General features: G+C 49.4%; 1 long non-coding RNA gene across 1 annotated transcript; it reads left to right on the top strand.

The window, feature by feature from the left end:
* Positions 1–48: 48 nt before the first annotated feature.
* On the top strand, positions 49–8536 carry LOC138368735 (uncharacterized). The gene is made up of 3 exons (XR_011229645.1): positions 49–256; positions 3848–3956; positions 8290–8536. It is a non-coding gene; the product is annotated as an uncharacterized lncRNA (long non-coding RNA).
* Positions 8537–8844: the final 308 nt, after the last annotated feature.

The raw sequence follows: 8844 nt of genomic DNA on the forward strand, positions 1-8844 counted from the left end.
CCCAGCCAGCTCCAATACCACTACACCCCAGCCAGCTCCACTACCACTATACCATTCTTCCTGTGGCCACAGGTGGACAGCGGTGGACGTCTCGAGGACGAGCCACGCGGCCTTCCTGGAGGTGGAGGTGGCGACTGGCTACGACCTCTACCAGCCCCACGCTAACACCTACGTCAAGAAGGCTCAGCTCGACGACTTTCCTCAGATCATCGATGCCAAGAGCTCTTCCTCCAAGATATTCTGGCAGTTTAACTATGTGAGTAGCTGGAGACCTTTCCAAGTGGTCCTTGTGGTTAATGTGAGCGGTGTCCAAGTGGTCCTTGTGGTTAATGTGAGTGGTGTCCAAGTGGTCCTTGTGGTTAATGTGAGTGGTGTCCAAGTGGTCCTTGTGGTTAATGTGAGTGGTGTCCAAGTGGTCCTTGTGGTTAATGTGAGTGGTGTCAAAGTGGTCCTTGTGGTTAATGTGAAAGTCAAGGAGGTATAAGCAGCCCAACAGTATTGATGGGCAATATTACTGGTATTTTTTTAATCATATTCTACAGAACAATAGATTATAGCCTACACTTTTATAGCCAACAATTCATACTCATAATTATCTTGTTGCCTCTACTGTCTAGACTTCAAAAACATCGTTATTAAAAAAGCACATTTATTCAAAGGCGGCTCCAGAATTTAAAAATGAATTGTCTGAGATTTAGTGGCATGTTCAACTGCTTTAATTTGTATCCCACTCAGCCTGCTTACACTCGCCTTCCTGACACCTCGCCTGGTGTGTGGCACCCTCGCCTGGTGTGTGGCACCCTCGTCTGGTGTGTGGCACCCTCGCCTGGTGTGTGGCACCCTCACCTGGTGTGTGTGTGTGGCACCCTCACCTGGTCGCACCAGGTGAGGGGTGCCACACCTGGCTCCCACTACTGTACCCACCATCCACTCCTTCCAGATGGAACCTAATTAGCGTTGGGTTATATTTATTTAGTTTATACTGAGCCAGCTGCTGGTGTATACTGAGCCAGCTGCTGGTGTATACTGAGCCAGCTGCTGGTGTATACTGAGCCAGCTGCTGGTGTATACTGAGCCAGCTGCTGGTGTATACTGAGCCAGCTGCTGGTGTATACTGAGCCAGCTGCTGGTGTATACTGAGCCAGCTGCTGGTGTATACTGAGCCAGCTGCTGGTGTATACTGAGCCAGCTGCTGGTGGGGTATACAGAGCCAGCTGCTGGTGGGGTATACAGAGCCAGCTGCTAGTGGGGTATACAGAGCCAGCTGCTGGTGGGGTATACAGAGCCAGCTGCTGGTGGGGTATACAGAGCCAGCTGCTGGTGGGGTATACTGAGACAGCTTCTGGTGGGGTATACTGAGACAGCTGCTGGTGGGGTATACTGAGACAGCTGCTGGTGGGGTATACTGAGACAGCTGCTGGTGGGGTATACTGAGACAGCTGCTGGTGGGGTATACTGAGACAGCTGCTGGTGGGGTATACTGAGACAGCTGCTGGTGGGGTATACTGAGACAGCTGCTGGTGGGGTATACTGAGACAGCTGCTGGTGGGGTATACTGAGACAGCTGCTGGTGGGGTATACTGAGACAGCTGCTGGTGGGGTATACTGAGACAGCTGCTGGTGGGGTATACTGAGACAGCTGCTGGTGGGGTATACTGAGACAGCTGCTGGTGGGGTATACTGAGACAGCTGCTGGTGGGGTATACTGAGACAGCTGCTGGTGGGGTATACTGAGACAGCTGCTGGTGGGGTATACTGAGACAGCTGCTGGTGGGGTATACTGAGACAGCTGCTGGTGGGGTATACTGAGACAGCTGCTGGTGGGGTATACTGAGACAGCTGCTGGTGGGGTATACTGAGACAGCTGCTGGTGGGGTATACTGAGACAGCTGCTGGTGGGGTATACTGAGACAGCTGCTGGTGGGGTATACTGAGACAGCTGCTGGTGGGGTATACTGAGACAGCTGCTGGTGGGGTATACTGAGACAGCTGCTGGTGGGGTATACTGAGACAGCTGCTGGTGGGGTATACTGAGACAGCTGCTGGTGGGGTATACTGAGACAGCTGCTGGTGGGGTATACTGAGACAGCTGCTGGTGGGGTATACTGAGACAGCTGCTGGTGGGGTATACTGAGACAGCTGCTGGTGGGGTATACTGAGACAGCTGCTGGTGGGGTATACTGAGACAGCTGCTGGTGGGGTATACTGAGACAGCTGCTGGTGGGGTATACTGAGACAGCTGCTGGTGGGGTATACTGAGACAGCTGCTGGTGGGGTATACTGAGACAGCTGCTGGTGGGGTATACTGAGACAGCTGCTGGTGGGGTATACTGAGACAGCTGCTGGTGGGGTATACTGAGACAGCTGCTGGTGGGGTATACTGAGACAGCTGCTGGTGGGGTATACTGAGACAGCTGCTGGTGGGGTATACTGAGACAGCTGCTGGTGGGGTATACTGAGACAGCTGCTGGTGGGGTATACTGAGACAGCTGCTGGTGGGGTATACTGAGACAGCTGCTGGTGGGGTATACTGAGACAGCTGCTGGTGGGGTATACTGAGACAGCTGCTGGTGGGGTATACTGAGACAGCTGCTGGTGGGGTATACTGAGACAGCTGCTGGTGGGGTATACTGAGACAGCTGCTGGTGGGGTATACTGAGACAGCTGCTGGTGGGGTATACTGAGACAGCTGCTGGTGGGGTATACTGAGACAGCTGCTGGTGGGGTATACTGAGACAGCTGCTGGTGGGGTATACTGAGACAGCTGCTGGTGGGGTATACTGAGACAGCTGCTGGTGGGGTATACTGAGACAGCTGCTGGTGGGGTATACTGAGACAGCTGCTGGTGGGGTATACTGAGACAGCTGCTGGTGGGGTATACTGAGACAGCTGCTGGTGGGGTATACTGAGACAGCTGCTGGTGGGGTATACTGAGACAGCTGCTGGTGGGGTATACTGAGACAGCTGCTGGTGGGGTATACTGAGACAGCTGCTGGTGGGGTATACTGAGACAGCTGCTGGTGGGGTATACTGAGACAGCTGCTGGTGGGGTATACTGAGACAGCTGCTGGTGGGGTATACTGAGACAGCTGCTGGTGGGGTATACTGAGACAGCTGCTGGTGGGGTATACTGAGACAGCTGCTGGTGGGGTATACTGAGACAGCTGCTGGTGGGGTATACTGAGACAGCTGCTGGTGGGGTATACTGAGACAGCTGCTGGTGGGGTATACTGAGACAGCTGCTGGTGGGGTATACTGAGACAGCTGCTGGTGGGGTATACTGAGACAGCTGCTGGTGGGGTATACTGAGACAGCTGCTGGTGGGGTATACTGAGACAGCTGCTGGTGGGGTATACTGAGACAGCTGCTGGTGGGGTATACTGAGACAGCTGCTGGTGGGGTATACTGAGACAGCTGCTGGTGGGGTATACTGAGACAGCTGCTGGTGGGGTATACAGAGCCAGCTGCTGGTGGGGTATACAGAGCCAGCTGCTGGTGGGGTATACAGAGCCAGCTGCTGGTGGGGTATACAGAGCCAGCTGCTGGTGGGGTATACAGAGCCAGCTGCTGGTGGGGTATACAGAGCCAGCTGCTGGTGGGGTATACAGAGCCAGCTGCTGGTGGGGTATACAGAGCCAGCTGCTGGTGGGGTATACAGAGCCAGCTGCTGGTGGGGTATACAGAGCCAGCTGCTGGTGGGGTATACTGAGCCAGCTGCTGGTGGGGTATACTGAGACAGCTGCTGGTGTATACAGAGCCAGCTGCTGGTGTATACAGAGCCAGCTGCTGGTGTATACAGAGCCAGCTGTAGGTGGGGTATACTGAGACAAGTGTGTGTTTGCTGCAGGTGGAGAGTGAGAGGCCTCGCTGCTTCACCTACAGGTTGATAAGACACTTCCCCGCTGCCAACCTCACCGCTGCTCGCGCCGCCTCCATATTCGAGGTCTTCGCTCCAGGTCAGTTTCTTTGGTTTGAAGTTGGATATCTGTCCACTTGGACTGGTCGGCACAACGGCCTGGATAGTTCAAGTGGGTGAGAAGTGCTGCTTCACGTCACCCGCTAGCTCACCTCCTGGTCTGTTTTCATACCCCTTCCCAGGGCGCTATAATCACATTCTAAGAAAGCTTTTTCTTGAATATTACCTTGACTAAGGATTCAAGACAAACGCCAAACTGTCAGGAGGAAAGTGACGTATACCTCTGTGTACATGTCGCGTCAGGAATAGCTTATATTCCTGTGTGTGTGTGTACAGACAATTGTATTCACCTAGTTGTGCTTGCGGGGGTTGAGCTCTGCTCTTTCGGCCTGCCTCTCAACTGTCAATCAACTGTTACTAACTACTATTTTTTTTACACACATACACACACACACACACACACACACACCGTGGATACTAAAAGAAGCAGCACAGGCCCTCAGCGTGCCTCTGGCAATGATCTTTAATGAGTCACTTATGTCAGGAGAATTGCCCAGTTGCTGGAAGAAGGCAAATGTCGTGCCGATCTTCAAGAAAGGAGATAGGGAGGAGGCACTTAACTACAGACCTGTATCACTGACAAGCATCCCCTGTAAAATACTGGAAAGAATAATTAGGCTACGACTGGTTGCACACCTGGAGAACATTAGGTTTGTGAACAAACATCAACATGGGTTCTGGACAGGGAAATCGTGCCTAACAAACCTTCTGGAATTCTATGATAAAATAACGAGGATAAGACAGGACAGAGATGGTTGGGCAGACTGCATATTTCTGGACTGCCAAAAAGCCTTTGATACAGTACCGCACATGAGACTGCTGTTCAAGCTCGAGAGGCAGGCGGGGGTGGGGGGAAAGGTCCTAGAATGGATAAGGAACTACCTAACAGGAAGGAGCCAAAGAGTTACGGTAAGGGGCGAGAAGTCGGACTGGCGAACAGTAACAAGTGGAGTACCACAAGGATCGGTGCTGGGACCAATTCTATTTCTTGTATATGTTAACGACATGTTTACAGGCGTAGAGTCCTACATGTCGATGTTTGCGGATGATGCAAAGTTGATGAGAAGAGTTGTGACAGATGAGGATTGCAGGATCCTCCAAGAGGACCTGAACAGATTGCAGAGATGGTCAGAGAAATGGCTACTAGAATTCAACACGAGCAAATGTAAAGTTATGGAAATGGGACTAGGAGATAGGAGACCAAAGGGACAGTACACAATGAAGGGGAACAGCCTACCTGTAACGACGCGTGAAAGAGACCTGGGGGTGGACGTAACACCTAATCTATCTCCTGAGGCACATATTAATAGGATAACGACAGCAGCGTACTCTACACTGGCAAAAGTTAGAACATCATTCAGAAACCTAAGTAAGGAGGCATTTAGGGCGCTTTACACTGCCTACGTAAGGCCAGTCTTAGAGTATGCCGCCTCATCATGGAGTCCCCATCTGAAGAAGCATATAATGAAACTGGAAAAGGTTCAGAGGTTTGCAACGAGACTCGTCCCAGAGCTACGAGGGATGGGGTATGAAGAGCGCCTGAGGGAACTGTGCCTTACGACACTAGAAAGAAGAAGGGAGAGGGGGGACATGATAGGAACGTATAAGATACTCAGAGGAATTGACAGAGTGGACATAGACGAAATGTTCACACGGAATAGTAACAGAACGAGAGGACATGGATGGAAGCTTGAAACTCAGATGAGTCACAGAGATGTAAGGAAGTTTTCTTTTAGCGTGAGAGTAGTGGGGAAATGGAATGCACTTCAGGAACAGGTTGTGGAAGCAAATACTATTCATAATTTTAAAACCAGGTATGATAGGGAAATGGGACAGGAGTCATTGCTGTAAACAACCGATGCTCGAAAGGCGGGATCCAAGAGTCAATGCTCGATCCTGCAAGCACATATAGGTGAGTACATATAGGTGAGTACACACACACACACACACACACACACACGCGCGCACACCAGAAAGTAGAGAGAGAGAGATACCAGAGAACCAGGAACGAGTATGTTAGTGTGAGAAGAGCAGCTGAGAAAAGGTATGAAAATGATATAGCTAATAAAGCCAAGACCGAACCAAAGCTACTACAGTCACATCAGGAGGAAGACAACAGTGAAGGAACAGGTGATGAAACTTAGGGTGGGCAACAGGTACACAGAATGACAGAGGTGTGTGAAGAACTTAACAAAAGGTTCCAGGGGGTCTTTACAATAGAACAGGGAGAAGTCACGGCGCTAGGAGAGGTGGCAGCAAACCAGGTGACCTTGGAAAGGTACGGAATTACAAGAGATGAGGTCAAGAAGCACCTCTTGGAGCTGGATGTGAGAAAAGCTGTTGGGCCGGACGGAATCTCACCATGGGTATTGAAAGAGTGTGCAGGAGCACTTTGCTTGCCACTCTCCATAGTGTATAGTAGGTCACTGGAAACGGGAGACCTACCAGAAATATGGAAGACTGCTAATGTAGTACCAATATACAAAAAGGGTGACAGACAAGAGGCACTGAACTACATGTCAGTGTCCTTAACTTGTATACCATGCAAGGTGATGGAGAAGATTGTGAGAAAAAACCTAGTAACACATCTGGAGAAAAGAGACTTCGTGACAACCCATCAACATGGGTTCAGGGAGGGTAAATCTTGCCTTACAGGCTTGATAGAATTCTACGATCAGGTGACAAAGATTAAGCAAGAAAGAGAAGGATGGGCGGATTGCATTATTTTGGACTGTCGGAGAGCCTTTGACACAGTACCCCATAAAAAGTTGATGCATAAGCTGGAGAAACAGGTAGGAGTAACTGGTAGGGCGCTCCAGTGGATCAGGAAGTACCTAAGCAATAGGAAGCAGAGAGTTACAGTGAGGGGTGAGACCTCAGAATGGCGTGAAGTCACCAGTGGAGTACCACAGGGATCTATACTCGGACCTATCCTGTTTCTGATATACGTAAATGATCTCCCAGAGGGTATAGACTCGTTCCTCTAAATGTTTGCTGACGACGCCAAAATTATGAGAAGGATTAAGACAGAGGACAGCTTGAGGCTTCAAGAAGACCTGGACAAGCTGCAGGAATGGTCGAACAAATGGCTGTTAGTTTAACCCAAGCAAATGTAATGTAATGAAGATAGGGGGTAGGAAGCAGGTGACCAGATACAAGGTATCATTTGGGATATGAAATACTTCAAGAGTCAGAGAGAGAGAAAGACCTGGGGGTTGATATCACGCCAGACCTGTCCCCTGAAGCTCATATGAAGAGGATAACATAAGCAGCATATGCCAGGTTGGCTAACATAAGAACGGCCTTTAGAAACCTGTGTAAGGAATCTTTCAGAACATTATATACCACATACGTCAGACCAATCCTGGAGTATGCGACTCCAGCATGGAGTCTATATCTAGTCAAGCATAAGACTAAACTGTAAAGGTTCAAAGGTTTGCCACCAGACTAGTACCCGAGCTGAGAGGTATGAGCTAAGAGGAGAGACTACGGGAATTGAACCTCACTTCGTTGGAAGACAGAAGAGTTAGGGGGGACATGATCACCACATTCAAGATTCTCAAGGGAATCGACAGGGTTGATAAAGACAGGCTATTTAACACAAGGGGCACACGCACTAGGGGACACAGGTGGAAACTGAGTGCCCAAATGAGCCAGAGAGATGTTAGAAAGAACTTTTTTAGTGTCAGAGTGGTTGACAAATGGAATGCATTAGGCAGTGATGTGGTGGAGGTTGACTCCATACACAGTTTCAAGTGTAGATATGATAGAGCCCAATAGGCTCGGGAACCTGTACACCTGTTGATTGACGGTTGAGAGGCGGGACCAAAGAGCCAGAGCTCGACCCCCGCAAGCACAAGTAGGTGAGTACCACACGCACACCCAAGAAGCAGCCCGTAACAGCTGTCTAACTCCCAGGTACCTATTTACTGCTAGTTACAGGGGCATCAGGGTGAAAGAAACTCTGTCCATTTGTCTGTGCCTAGTCCGGGAATCGAACCTGGGTTACAGGATTACGACCCCCAAGCGCTGTCCACTCAGCCGCGAGGCCACACATTGCTTGTGGGCCGGGGGGGGGGAGGGAGTACCTGGAGCTGGCCAGTAATTGGCTGGGTTAAGCACACTCACTCCACCTTGGCTACGAACCTAATTAAACATGATAGACTTCCTTTCCCCTGACAACAGTATACCATATTATAACGTACAATTACCTTCCCATCGTATGTTTTGTAAAGTAATTATAATCTTCAGCTATTCATTTCCATGTACAACTATTGTGGAGCGCACTTTAGCGTGACGTTCCTTGCCGACAGAGCACTTCGAGACGACTGTGATCAACGCCACGTCCCTGGCGGCTCTGGACATCTGCGAGGTGTGTGGGTCGTACCAGTGCCCCTACTGCCCCTACTACAGCGGTGCCGCCTCCACCCCGCTACCAGGCGCACCACTACTGCCCACTCTCGCCATCATCATATCTGCATTATCTTATTCTACAGTGTGGAGATTATAATATTGCTTTTTGTTATTACCTTAGCAATGTGTATATATATATATATATATATATATATATATATATATATATATATATATATACATATATATATATATATATATATATATATATATGTCGTACCTAGTAGCCAGAACGCACTTCTCGGCCTACTATGCATGGCCCGATTTGCCTAATAAGCCAAGTTTTCCTGAATTAATATATTTTCTCTAATTTTTTCTTATGAAATGATAAAGCTACCCATTTCATTATGTAAGAGGTAATTTTTTTTTTATTGGAGTTAAAATTAACGTAGATATATGACCGAACCTAACCAACCCTACCTAACCTAACCTAACCTATCATTATAGGTTAGGTT

The sequence above is a fragment of the Procambarus clarkii genome, chromosome 26, assembly GCF_040958095.1.
Source record: "Procambarus clarkii isolate CNS0578487 chromosome 26, FALCON_Pclarkii_2.0, whole genome shotgun sequence".
Taxonomy (NCBI): Eukaryota; Metazoa; Arthropoda; class Malacostraca; order Decapoda; family Cambaridae; genus Procambarus; species Procambarus clarkii.